The sequence below is a fragment of the Rhinolophus sinicus genome, linkage group LG05, assembly GCF_036562045.2.
Source record: "Rhinolophus sinicus isolate RSC01 linkage group LG05, ASM3656204v1, whole genome shotgun sequence".
Taxonomy (NCBI): Eukaryota; Metazoa; Chordata; class Mammalia; order Chiroptera; family Rhinolophidae; genus Rhinolophus; species Rhinolophus sinicus.
Genome location: NC_133755.1, coordinates 37,089,135 through 37,103,493, shown reverse-complemented (window position 1 = coordinate 37,103,493; position 14,359 = coordinate 37,089,135). Strand labels below are relative to the sequence as shown.

Genomic DNA, 14,359 nt, shown 5'->3' with positions numbered 1-14,359 from the left:
CGATATAGATAGATATATCTATCTATGTCGATATAGATAGATATATCTATATATATAGATATATACATCAGGTTTGTTTAGTGTGTATGTATTAATACATGCCCATTTCTACCTGAAAAACAGCTCCAAAAACCTGTCTTCATTTAAACAGTAGATGTATTAAAAATATCAACACTTTCTGCCATTATTTTTAGAATCTTCTTGTCCTGGATGCTGAGCCTCCAGGGCACACAGATCATTCTCTAGGGAAATACCTTTGTAGGTTTTCTCTTGAGATCTATGTTCGGTCTCCGACAGAGAGAGTTCCCTAAACACCCATTTTCTCCAGCAGCATTTCTTACACTGCCAAGGACAGTGTTCTTCCTGTGTACATTTGAGTGTGTGTGTGTGTGTATGTGTATTTATGGAGAGGGCTAGGAATGCATGTGTTACTATAATGAAATTACTTTATAGATCAATATTTCATAATCAACAATTTTCACGGAAATTTAATAACTGGTTTTGATGCATATTTATATATTTATAAAACTTTATAATACTCCCCCTCAATTTCAGGTTTATTTTCATAGGCATTTTAATACATGTGACTTTATTTCTAACTATCTTTTTAGCTATAAGTCTCAGTTTTAATATGTCCCTCAACAGGCATTCTATTGAGGAGCTGCCTCATTGCCTCTGGCCATAAAATGTGGTCCAGAATTGCTGTTTTTATTGTCTATCCCCCTTCCTCCTTCTTTTATAAGACTTACCTTACATTTGCAGGACAGTGTGAGTGGATGACAAAGGCTGACCTCTTTCAGAGGGATTTGTATTTTAGAAAGAAGATGTTTGATATCTCAAATGTATATTTATTTAGTGGAAATTTAGATCAATAAATTAAATGAGAGATTATACACAAAGCACTGAGCTCAGTGCCCGGGACTTCCTGAAAGTTATTTCTCATCCACTAGTAAAACAAAGTGAAAATTAAAAAATAATATTGCATTGTGGGGAAGATATTATGATGCATGGGGAGAAGGTATGCTTATATTTTAGATGTTGTGAAAAGCATAGATTCAGAGTGGAAAAAATGGCTGTGTGTGGGAAAAGGTGGGGCTTAGGTTGTTTGAATATAGCGATCAATTTCTTTTTCCTTTCTCATTTTCTCAGTGATAGATTTCTTACAAGATAGTACTAATAATCTGTCTTTGTTTATGTTTTCCTTAAAATAGAGCCATGTATCACATGGTTATTTTCATATTTCTGACAATTTCTTTTCCTTTATTTTGTATTTTGGAACATTATATTAGAATGTTAGTTGGGGGTTCTAGAGCCCCAATGTTCTTTCACATTTTTTTTTTATTCCTCGAAGTTTATTGCAAGCTTTGAAATTCTTCCCACCCTCTTTGGAACCCATGGAAATTTACCTTCCATATTCTTTGATAGGTGTAAACAGAAATGGAAAGTTATTTTAATGAATTATGTCTAAGTTGGAAATACCTTATATATTTTGCCTTTATGGTTTTATTTGTTTTCTTATGCACATTTAAATATCTGAGTACCCAGGACGAATGAACATGTAAACTTAGACCCAATTTATGAAAAAACAATATGTGAATTAAGGGGAAGCAGTGATGCACTGATTTTAAATTATGCACTGTATATGTATATGTGTTTATTTATTTATTTTTTGGTCAGAATTCTATCTTTTTATTTTTTGTTTGTTTATTTTTTAGAGGATACTCCACTGTCTCTGGATAAGTTTCATTTTCTTCTCTACAGGTTTCTTTTATGGATCTTAAGATGTTTTAAATGTATTATTAATAAGTAGCACAATTCAATATTTATGGGTCTTCTACATTATACAAGTCAGAGTGCATATTCTTTTGTGTTTTCAGTTTTATAGGAAACAATTTTAATTTTTCCACTTCACTTATCCTCTCTCAATTGCCCATTGAAAGTTTCCTCATTCTATTAAGCTTCTTTCAATTTTCTGTTACAAATTTCACTTTTCTTCAAAACCCTTACTCCAAAGTCCATCATTTCTCATGTCATTCCTCTACCTACAGAAACCCATCAATATTTGAAAACAGTTATATTATGAATTTTGTCTGCCTCTTAACTCTCCAACATAGATATCACATCTGGTCCATTTCTGGTTATGATTGCGTCTGACCCTCTGACTTTTCAACAGTCTGGGTAAGGAGAAATCTCATATTAATCTCATACAACTGCTTTACTTTTTTTTCTTCTCATTAATAAAGAGATAATTCCATCCACATAATCATTTCTTGTGGATTTTTAAATAAGGAAGCACGAGGAGTATCATCTTTTAAAATTTCATAGATATATATAAATATTTTCCTTGAAATATGAAATCATACCGTAAAGAGCAGTCTTTTTAAACTCAGAAGTCTGTCACTATTTGAATGTGTAGCATAGAATGTTCTCTAAATTTCTAAGATGGAAATTACATCAAATGAGTCAATTAGACACTTGATTGGGGACTAAGTATGTGTTAATATGAGATTAGAATTTATGACAACTCTGTTATACTTTAAGGTATCAAAAAAGAAGTCTCACCATTTACTACGGTCTTTGGTCTTGATGTAATCTGTAGTGAAACAGAATATCTAGAAAATGTGAGATACACAGAAAGGATGGACTGTGTGCCCATATGTCTGGCTATGCAGGCTTGAACTAAATGCTTTGAAAGTGGTGTGTAGGAAAGGCTATATTAGTAAGAATGTCATTGATGAAGGTATTGGGCAATACATTAACATATTTATTCTGTCTCACTTTATTTAAAAGGACATGCTCACTAAACTTTATTCAATGTAAATGATCCTATGCCTCTTATAACTATTGGAATTCCTTAGTTCTGAAGAGCTCTTTGTTCACCAACAACATTCTATATGGCAATCTAAATTAGTTTTTATCATTTGCTTAGATTCTACTGATTAAGGAAATTGTGCAATTTCATAAAAGATGGAGATTCTGTCTTTCTCCATTAAAGATGCATTATATAGAGAAGAGAGGAAATGAACATGATCAAGCACGTTTTATGTCTGTAAATCCTTTCTTTGTAATAACATAAATAACCATATATATTTTTGTTTTCATGGTTGTCAAATCTGATGCTTATTATTACTACATCATATGAGTAAATTCATGGTCATATGACTTATTAATTCTTAAGTGCACTGAGAGAAAAATTCCCCTATTAGCAGATGCAGCCAGTTCTTTTAATAAACAAGACTGGGGCTAACATGAGGCAAATTCCAGTCTTTAAAATTTCAGCTACATGATTCTACACAGTTGTGGATAAATATCTTATGGCAACTTTACAGATATAACATTAGAATGGTGACTGACTGAAATGAACTTGATTTCCACTTGCCATTTACCTTCTAATTGTTTAACAGTTCATCAGTAATATTCTTTATAAGTAGAGTTTCTAGAATACAGTGCATAGCTCGATGTAGATTAACTTCTGAAATGTTTTAGCTAAAATGTTTCTGAAATATTTGGAAACTGAGAAAACATTATAAGAGATTTAGCATAAAATTAGAAAGTATCAATAAAAAACAAAGGCAACAAATTAATAGTGAAATTAGAAAATTGTTTAGACAAAAGTGAATTTCCTGGAATATAAAATTAACCATTTCTTTTCCTGTTTTAATGTTTGAAAGTCAGGAAATATTGCCTGCTTGGTTTGATAGCTGCAAGGAAAAATTACACTTTGGCTTTAATGTAGTTGTACCATTTTCAAGATTAATGGAGTTTCAGTTTTTAAGAGAATGCCAGTTATTGATATCTGTAAGGAATTTAAATGGTCATAACTTTGTTGTCTGTTCTTTAAAGTCGTTACATTTACAATCATCTCTGAGCTTCTGTCCTGAGTACTTTCTGAGTTCCTTGTGGTTGTCAGTTCAGGGCAAATTTCATATCTCCAAACCTTGCCTTGAATAAAGTAGGTCTGGATCCTTCAGGTTATTCAGTTGGTTCTCGTAACATTAAAAGATGTCTGGAAGAAAAGGATTCCTCAAAGTCAGGATTGGGCCAGGAAAATTTCTTATGCCTCCATAGTCTTTAAACTTGCATACAAGATAGGTAAGATCTATTTGAGAATATATCATTCATAGAATATATCATTTACTGGGCACATTGTATGCCCACTTAGTTCTACAAATAACATCGTGAAGTATTTTATAGAAGAGGAGATGCTCAGAGTGGTTAAGGGTACTCTTCATGATTTCACAACTAGAAAGTAACAGAATTGGGATCAAATCCAGGTTGAACTGAGTCCAAAGTCTGTGTGTATTTCCATGCTGCCTCCATTTGTGAAGGGAGGAGGTATGCAGACTAGAATAGGAAATGCCTGGAAGGCAGGTGATGATGCATATTGTCACATTAAAACAGACTTCCTCTTGGGAGGCAAGATTGATTGTGACTATGTGTGCATCATTAAAGATACTGTGAAATGAAAGCATGGGTGTGTATGTGTGAAAATCCTTAGAAACCAACACATCTGCCAACTAGGCTTTTGGTTCATGAGTTGATGCCAATTCCATTTTGAGGTAGGTACGGATACCATAATGTGACAGCCTGACACCCAGATTGTGTTTCATTCTAGAAAGTGTGGCCTAATTGTCTAATTAGCCTAATACTCCTAACATTTCTGTAAAGTGGTTTTAGACTTGACAGATAATACAGGCACCAGTGCTTTAAAAATGTCATTGTGAGAACTCTTTTCTTCAGACTTCTCATCAACCAAAAGATTTATTATTCTCACATGCAGTTGCCCAATAAAAAATCTTCTGCAGAGATGGATACAACTATTTAGACACAGACAATCTATTCTTTTTTTTGTGTGAGATGGAGACCAAGACAGTTCCAAAACTGATGCTGACTCACAGGTTCACCTTCCAGCAGTTGTTCAGCACCTAGCCCTGCCCTGCAGACTTAGAGTGCAATTCATCTTGTAGATACTACTCCTGCCTTGACACTTGTGGTTGGAGATGGGCCATATTATTAGTCAGATAGCAATTCAGGTAAATGAATTCAGTTTGTTTCTTACTCTCCAGGACTTACCTAATTTCATTCTCCACAAGGAAGGAATTCTGGTCGGGGCAGTTTTGTAGTTTCACCAAAGTGTTTGGCAGGAGAAATTTCCATCCCTAGACTGAAGAAGGAGGTCAAGAGGACAGTAATCAGTTATGTTCAGAAGAGATTAATGACTGAAGAAGGAGGTCTTTTGTGGACTTGCTTTTGTGGGGAACAAATTCTATCACTGAGTGCAGAGCAAGAGAAGTGGGTGAGCTGAGCTTCTGTCCTTTCTTGTGTATATCTGGAATAAGAATTCAGACATTATGTACTTCTTTAATAAAGAATTCAGACATTATGTACTTCTTTAATCTGCAAGTAACTTACTCAAATTCTCCATAAATATTGAATAACTTAGAAACCACCTGCCCAGAATGCTTATAGTTTTATTCCAAATAATTAAAGTTTGAAACCAAAAGAATAAATTACTTTTGTTAATGCACCAGAATGTTTAGGGGCACAGGCATTTTCACATATGTTATATATGATTATGTGTATATTTCATGTATATTATACATAACTAGTGTCTCCTACAAATAAAAAGTAAATTTTTTGGAATCTTTAGACTTTAATTTTTCTGTTTAATTGCCCCATTGTTTGGTTTCTTAATATATCAGAGGTCAAATTGGATTTAGTTAAACTTTTACTTTAGTAGAAAGATTCCTGTAGAAAATAGAAAAATAGATATGTAGATGTTGATTATGCATTTTTCTTTTCCCTAAATATTTATTACATCTCTGCCTCAAATCCCAAACTAGGTACTTAAGTGCCTTCATACACTGCAGTAAATTCACAGGGGTGCTTCAGGAGATTTGAAATCTTTAAAGAAAACAGCATTACTCAACATCTTTTGAGTACTGCATGAACTACTGGATCAAGGTAGTTCAGTTTCAAATTTAGGTTGTGTGCCATTCTTTTAAATTATGTCATATGTTTGCATATAAGCAGTTGGCTGTGGTTTAAAAAAATAAGAACCTCAGGAAAATCAATGTGGAACAGTGCTGGAGAAGACCATTGAGAGGACATGACTACTGGCTGACCTGTGAGCTGGACCCAGCCAATCAAGGGCTCCTCAGCCCCTCCCCTGTCCTTGGAACATATGTTCCACTCACCATTCTCACACTGGGAGGTGTTTTAAGGATGTAACCTTGAGAGAATAAGGTGGTGTTGGAACAATCTAGACAGTATATGTAACTGAACTCAGTTAAGGCCTCTATATAAACTTTTAAGATTCTGGCGGGTGTGGAGATCTAATGTTGTGGCCGCCCAAGACAAGCTTCTTATGCAAATTCCCTTGCTTCGTAAACCTACCACCCACCAATCTAGAGCAGCCTGCCTCTTTCTTTGGTATCTCCTTGCCCTCTGTGTCTGGGGGGAGGGGAGTCGTTTGCAAACCACCAAGCAGCAAATGAGGATGGCAGAATCTGATCTGATTTCACAGTTTGAGAAGCTCTGTAATGCCCATGATGTGCACACCTCACATTGGTAAATTTGAAAATTTTCATTTTTTCTTAATGTTATATATATAATCTTTTTCAAATGTCTAATAAATTGTTAGAATGAAAATATTTGTAAAGTCATTTGGACCTAACCTGAATAAATGGAATGATTAGGTATTTCTTTACTGGGGTGCCATGAAATTACTGAGACATGAAGGGTGCTGTGAATCAAGAAAGATTGGCGTTCTTTGATTTGTGACAACAGTGCAGTGGACGGTGGGATCAAAATATCTTATGGAGGGAAAATAGTTTTGAGGCTTGGTTTCTTATTAACCATTTTGCCATCATTTTTTTTCTTAGAAAATTCATTTTAATATTCTTGTGAAAGACCAAATTGGGAAATTGTAATAGACTTGTTTTTAAATCCTATTTAGTTCATTATGAAGAGTGATCCAACGTCAGGCATGTAATAAGCACTCAAAATATTACTGGAATGAATTAACAAAAGTATATAAATTATACTTAATTACAAAATAATTGTTCCAAATTATCAAACTCTTTCAACTGCCATTGCATAGCTTTTATGATCAGAATATCCCAAAGAATTTAGGCCATTGTCCAAGTAACTGAGTTCAAACAAACAACCTGTGTTCTCCGGGATGTCATTAGCATATTGTTTTGATAGTGGAGAAACAGTACCTTATGTATATCTTCACTTTATGCCAAGAGAGGCGATAGTTTCTGTCTATGGAAACATGCTAATTCCATCTGCTCCTATTAAAGAGAAAACAGTATGAAAATATTCATTAAAAATAAAAAGTCATACACATAAGGGATTAAAATGCAAATTGCTCAGAAGGATGTAAAATAAAAGGGAAAAACCTTCCTCCCCAGAACCTGTTGCCCTCTATCCAAAAGTATGACGCATTAATAATTTTTTGTTTTGTGAGATTCTAAGGTGGCTTTCAGTGACCTCCAGGTTCTGGTATTAATGTCCTTATGTGCTCTTGCCCCCTTGAGTGTGGACAGCATCTGTAACTTCCGTCTAAACAACAGAATACGGCAAAGGTGATGGGATGTCGCTTTTGTGATAATGTGTTACTTAAGATTATAATTTCTGTTTTGCTCACAGGCTCTCTCAATAGATCCTTTCCCTTGCTGGTTTTGATGAAGTAAGCTGCCATATGAAGAGTCCGTGTGGAAGGAATTAAGGTCAACCTCTTTCCAACAGGCAGCAAGGAACTGAGGCCCTTATTCGGAAAACCTGCAAGGAACTGAATCCTGTCAACAGCCGTGTGAACTTGGAAATGGATGCGCTCCCAGTGGAATTTCAGGTGAGACCCCAGCCCCTACTGACAGGCCTATTGAAGCTTTTAAGAGACACTGAAGCAGAGGATCCAGCTAAGCCAAGTCAGAATTCCTGACTCACAGAAACTGTGAGCTAATAAATGTGTGTGATTTAAAACTGTGAAGCTTGTGACAGCATTGCTATGTAGCAAAAGATAACTAATATATGTATTCTTCCATCAGTACTCACAAATGGAATCACATTATACGGACTCTGGCATTTTGCCTCTTTTATTCTTTGAAGAAGGACGTATTTTAATGTAAAGCAACAAAAGAGAAGTAAACAAGTTCTTAGGCAACACTCTTATTTTCCTGTTCCTAATATTTCAGGACAACAAAGATATTAATTATCAGTATGTGGAGAGAATGAGCTTTCACTTTTCTGTCTGATCGTACTCATACTGGTCTTCTCTAAATTTTCAGAATTTTCCACCTTTCTTGCTACACACCATTTCCTCTGACCAGTACGTGATCATCTACTCTGCAATTTCCTGTCATCTAGGCAACTGATGTTGTTTCTTGTGATCTCAGGCCAATCCTTACTGCTCCTGGCTGGGAAGCACTCTCTTAGCTCCCGGACTCGGTCACATCACTCCATTTCACACTCTCACAGGACCATGTGCTTTTCCTTAATGCTGTGTAGTACTTAGAACAGTGGTAATTTGACACTTACTTGTGTGAGTATAAAAGAAAGGAATCTCTTTCCTTCATAATATCTATAGTGCTCTGGAAAATGAGTCTCTTTCAGAGAACACAGCCAATTCTGTATATCTTATAAAACCTTTACGGATATATAAAACCCTACGTAAAACATATTGTGGATAAATTTGGTTTATTCAATAAAATGTTTACGATGTTCTACATGTCCTTTTTATCCTCACCTGGGCTTTTAAACAATAGAATTAAAATCAGGTATATGAGGCCAAGACTCTGGTTTTACACTGGTAAAGAACATGAACTTTTCAAGAGGAAATATGAACCATTCTCTAAAGTTCCTCTTTGAAATACTTTAAAGAGCATCATGATTAAATCAGTTCCTGGATGGTTTGTTTCTGATATCCAGAAAACTCTACATGTTTCCAGAGTGGATAGTGCACACATTTGTGTGGGCTTATTCTTGCTTCTCTTTACACTGTGGTAGAGGTGAGTGGGGGCTGCCAGTTTCTATCAGGGAAGGAACACAGCAAACCTTAACTGGTCTTTTCTTTCCCCTTCTTCACTGTGGTCCCTGCAACTCACCTATATACTCATGAGTTATAGAATAGGGAAAATGTTTATATTAGAAAATATTTTATTAGTTTAATCATGATGCAGAAAGAATCTAAATGCTCAGGGGTTTGACATAATAGAAGTTTATTTCTCCTCTGCATTTTATGTTCTTGCAGGGCTGTTAGGGGGCCAAGCCCTGCATTATCGCTTCACAACCCAGGCTCATCACCACCTTCTGGCTGCCCTACCTGAAACACTCAGGCCACGGCGTTCCTCAGTACCCATCACAGGTAAGAGAGAGGACTAGACTTTCACCTGGGTTTTTTCATTGCCTTGGACTGGAAACAACACATGTCAATATCACATTCTCTTCATTGGTAAGAAATAGCCGCCTGACTTCTCCTAATTTTAAGGAGACTAGAAAGTCTGGAGGACACCGGGGAACACATATTTGGTAAGTATGTCTGCCGTAAAGTTGTCTTCCTAAGCATAAATAACAGGAGAATATTTTTAAGGATATGCATGAGGCAGATGATTCAAGATAGATAACAGGAACTGGAGCATTAATTAGTGTTTTGCAAGTTTAGTGCTAAGATGGGCATTGTTATTATAATATTTGGAGATTTCCTTAAAGACTTGTAGAGGATTGATTGTGAACTTGCAGATGTAAGTCCCTAGAAATGGAGTTGTTATAAAATGCTTTGGCGAAGGTGTCCCATCTTTAATAATACAAATTCTCATGTTTTTCTTAAGGTGAGGGCCTGTAGGTATTTCATTTTGATGCATTCAATGGAATGGGAATGGGTCTTCAGATCTCATTATTACTCATGTTTACCTTGTCTATTTAAATTTAAATCACTCCACTTGAAGTGTTAATGTATAATTTGATCTCCATAGGCATTTGTCATTACTGCTGTACTTTAATTAATTCATCAGATTACAGAATACTTACCATTGGCCATTTACCTTTCACAAGTTTCTATTCATATGTCACACGTTGAAGGTACTTTAAGAAAACTGAATGCCAGAGGTGTCAGGCAACTTGTCCAGTGCTTACTAATTTTCTCCTTTGTAACAACGAATATTTTTTAAATACTTAATGGATTGGGGTTGGTGGGTGCAGACATAAGTAAGAAATGGTCCTGACACTTGAGGATTTCAGTTTATGGCAGTGGCTCCCAAACTTGACTGTTTATAACAGTCCCTTGGCCTCTTGTTAGAAATGCAGTTGCTCAGTTGACCTGCAGGGGTTTGGATTCTCTGGGTCTCAGGGAGGCAAGCTGCGTTTTGACAAGCCTGTTCCACGAGTCTCTGATGCAGCTGATCTACAGCTAAATGCTGGTTTATTGGACCACATGGGCCAGTCTTATTTTTTCTTTCTTCCCTCCTCTCTCCTCCTGTTCTATTCTACTGAGGGAAAAATTTGGAAGGATTTATCATACACAACTGTTTATTTCTATATCAGAGCTCTTTGTTGCAAACAATAAAAATAAACTCTGGCTGTTGGAAGCAGAAAAAGAATCTATTAAAGGGAATTAGATAGTTCAGAGTACCTCTGGGAGGGCTGGAGAAAGAGGCATAGAGATAAGCAACCAGGAACAATGCCTAATCTACCTCAGAGCTGCTCCAGAAAATAAACCATTGTTACGTGCCCAGGCATAGTTGCTGTGGCTCCTCCAGATGATACCCCCAACTCTGAGCACGAGATGCTGCCTCCAGAAGCTCTGTCCAGCTGCCATAGCCATGTCCAGAAACTGCATGTAGCCTCCACCTCTTGCACTAGGAAGAATTACATGTGGGGCCTGCTTTACTGGACTGATTCAAAGACCCGCCTGTCTCATCCCACTGGCAGATCTTAGTGACAGTCTGCAGCCAGCTCCCAGGCAGGCTGGGCAAGCTTCTGTAGTAGGAGGTATTCTCTGTCTCCCACCAGGAGTGTGAGGCAATGGTGCTCAAAGGGACTGTGTTGCCAAAAGGAACAACAAAAGATCTACTTCACATTTAACATATTTGAATGTGGGAATACTGGTGACTTTCTTATCTTGCCGATTGTTAGTGTATAGTGTTGAATCAATTAATGGTCCTGCAATTGAAAATCAGTTTTTGTTGCAAGTAAATTTCAGTATATAATTTATAAAGAACTGGTTTTAAAAGAAATGTTCAGTTTTACATTTTTCTGAGTTAGGAATATTTTAAAGACTGACTCTAATATCCCTGTTGGTTGTAAAAAAATTCTCCCTTTCACCTCAGGGAATATTTAGTAAAGAAAGAAAACCTTTTCTGAGAATTTGGTGGGAGAAATTGGTGTAAAACAGGAGAAAAAAAATCTCTTCTTCTAGAGGAGAAATACAATTGAGTCACGAAAGGTTTTCTCTTATGACAGAAAACCTTGGAGGACTCAGGGTGTGTATAATGTTTCCTTCTTAATGTATTGCTTACAGAAGAGTATGTGAGAGGCTCTTGATTCCTTTGAACAGGATATGCTCTGCAGATAGGTTTTATCCTTGCCCTTCAGCTTCTTTATTGCTAGACACTGCAATCAGAAGTATACTGGGGGAAGAGACTCTAAATTTGGTAACTTTAAAACAGGAAAAATGGAACAATCAATAAAACGATTTATTTCTTCATTTGGCAAGTATTTATTGAGTGCCTACTTCACAAAAAGTTTATCACATGGTCACTACCCTCAAGAAGCTTAGACACATGTGGGAAGCCAGCAATAATTGGATGATAAAAATATATAAAAGAGAACACATAGGGTATTATGAGAGTAGAGATAATGCATATTTAACTTAAACTGGCTTTCTAAAAAGAATAATTCCTTTGAGAATCTAAAAGACTGGGAAAGAGTTAGCCAGGTAAATGGTGGGTGTAGGAGGTATTACAGAGAATAGCATGGGCCAGAGGCAGGCACATGGCACTGAGGTATGAAAAGGCATTTAGGGAAACTAAGAAGAGGAGAATATCATTTGGGAGTAGCAGAACTAAGACTAGAGGTGCAGGTCAAGTGGGGCCGGGTTCATTGTCCTGAGGACAATGGAAAACCACTGAAGGAGTTAAGTCAGGTGTGTGTTGGTAATATATTTAAATATGGAGAAATAGAATGATGAATGATGAGGGTGGAAATGAGTTTGGGAATGTTCCAGTAATCCTATCAGGAAATGATGAGGCCATAAATTAGATGATGGATAAAATGGAATGAATTCCAAAGATACTTAGGTGATAGGACTGATGAGAGGGACACTAATTGGATGTACGAAATTCAGGAAAGGTTTTAGTCAAAGATAATTCCCAGGCATATAATTTGGACAACTGAATGGATGGTGTTGCCACTCACCAAGACAGGGTGTTTCTTTGGGAGAAATAGAATAACTTTAGTTTTGGATGTGTATTACAGAGGGCATCCAAGTAGAGATGTACACTTCCCAGTTGGCCACGTGGGAACGAAGCTCAAGAGAAAGATTTAAGCCAGAGACGTGGATTTGTCAGGTTTTAGATTGTAGTTGAAGCCATTGGTGAGGGTAAGATTGCACAGTGAGATTATGAGAAAGAGGGCAAAGAGTGGAACCGTGAGGGTTACCAGATAGGAGGAGAAGATTGAAACGCATTCCATGAAATAACCTGGCCCTATCAGTTTAGGAAGAAACCTTTATCACCATCCTGTGTGCCTCCTCACTCCTTCTTCCCAGGGAATTTGGCCCAATCTCTACCCACTTTCTTTAATTTTGGGATCTGGTTCTCTGCATAAAGTGAGTGTTCCTGTCTGCTCTCTGCCTTTTGATAAGAGGCTTATCTCTGCTGGACACCCTGAGGCTGTTCACCTGTGCTGGAGCCTCATGAGTAAATATGTTAATTCAAGGTAGACTATTAATAGACCTCCTTGACTGCATACCTAATGGGTGATTCTCCACTGGGGGAGATATTACCTCCACCCCCAGAGGGACAGTTGACAATTTCTGGAGATATTTTTGGTTGTTACAATTGAGGGGAGGAAGAGTGTGCTATTGGCATCTAGTGAGTAGAGGGTAGAGATGCCGCCAAACAACCTCTAGGGTGCAGACAATCCCCCTACCTTAACAAAGAATTATTTGGTCCAACATGTCCAACAAGCTTGAGAAACACTGATCTAAACCATATTGCTCAATAGAATATAATAATAAGAAGGTAATATTTTTATCTTTAGTTGTATGGCTCCTGAATGTGTCTCTGGTAAGCTACAGATTTTGGTGGGAAGAGAGTGACATTATGTATTGGGCACCCTAAACCACCATCAAGGAGTGAACAGAAGACAGGAGAGAAAGCAATAGAAAAAGGGTCATGGGAACAAGGATAATTAGTGTGGTTAAGAGGGGAAGGCAATCACCGTCAACTGTTTCTCAGCAGTCTAGTGAGGCAGGAACTGAAGAGAGAGTTTAGGATTTAACAGCTGTGACTTCTCTACTGACCTTCAGAGGCATTTGGTTGAGAAGATGAAGCTAGTGCAGATGACCTTGAGGAGCAAATGGAAACAATGCTATGTTCTCTTTCTCTGGCTGTTGAGGAGAAGCAAGAGAGAGATTGGTAGGTAGTGGGGAACATAGGAAAAGGGGAAGGTTGAACATGTTTATGTAATAAATCAGGAGGCAAAAAGGGGAATTATGTGCAGTAACATCCCTGAGGTGTTCAGAGGGAGAGAATATCCAGACCACTAGTAGAAGGAATGGCTTTGTTCAGAAGAGGTTTCTCTTCCATGAATATGGAGGAGTGGGAGAAAGGAAGACGATGAAAACAGCTTCATGTGACAGAGCCTCTCAGAGGTGAGGGGAGAAGGAAGAGGCAGCTGCTCAGCTGTCTTTGACAGCTTCTTTTCTGGCTTGCTGAACTACAAGTGGTGCCATTTTCTGAGACCTCAGAGGGAAGAGGTGGAATAAGGAGCCTAAGTGGACTGTGAACATTTGAGATAAAAAATCTACTGGGAGAAAGAATCAATGAGGGGCCATACTGTTACCCTTACTTTCTTTTTAAAAAAAAATCTTATTTGGCTTTATATATATATATTTTTAATTGAAATATATTTGACATATGGCATTGTGTTAAGTTTAAGATATATATTAGGTTGGTGCAAAAGTAATCGTGGTCTAAAAGGTTAAAAATAATTGCAAAAACTGCAATTACTTTTGCACAAACCTAATAACATGTTGATTTGATACATTTATATATTTCAATATGATAGCACCTTTATGACATTGTGTAATTATTATTTCTTTTTTTTGTGATGGAAATAATTAGGATCTGGTCTC

At 36.9% G+C, this 14,359-nt stretch overlaps 1 long non-coding RNA gene across 1 annotated transcript in view; it reads left to right on the top strand.

Moving 5' to 3' along the window:
• The first annotated feature begins 7,661 nt into the window (after positions 1-7,661).
• LOC141571828 (uncharacterized) overlaps positions 7,662-14,359 on the top strand; it is a 212,443-nt gene continuing 205,745 nt past the window's right edge. The window contains exons 1-2 of the long non-coding RNA XR_012496885.1: positions 7,662-7,858; positions 9,257-9,370. This is a non-coding gene — a long non-coding RNA (uncharacterized LOC141571828). The remainder of the gene's footprint in view (positions 7,859-9,256; positions 9,371-14,359) is intronic.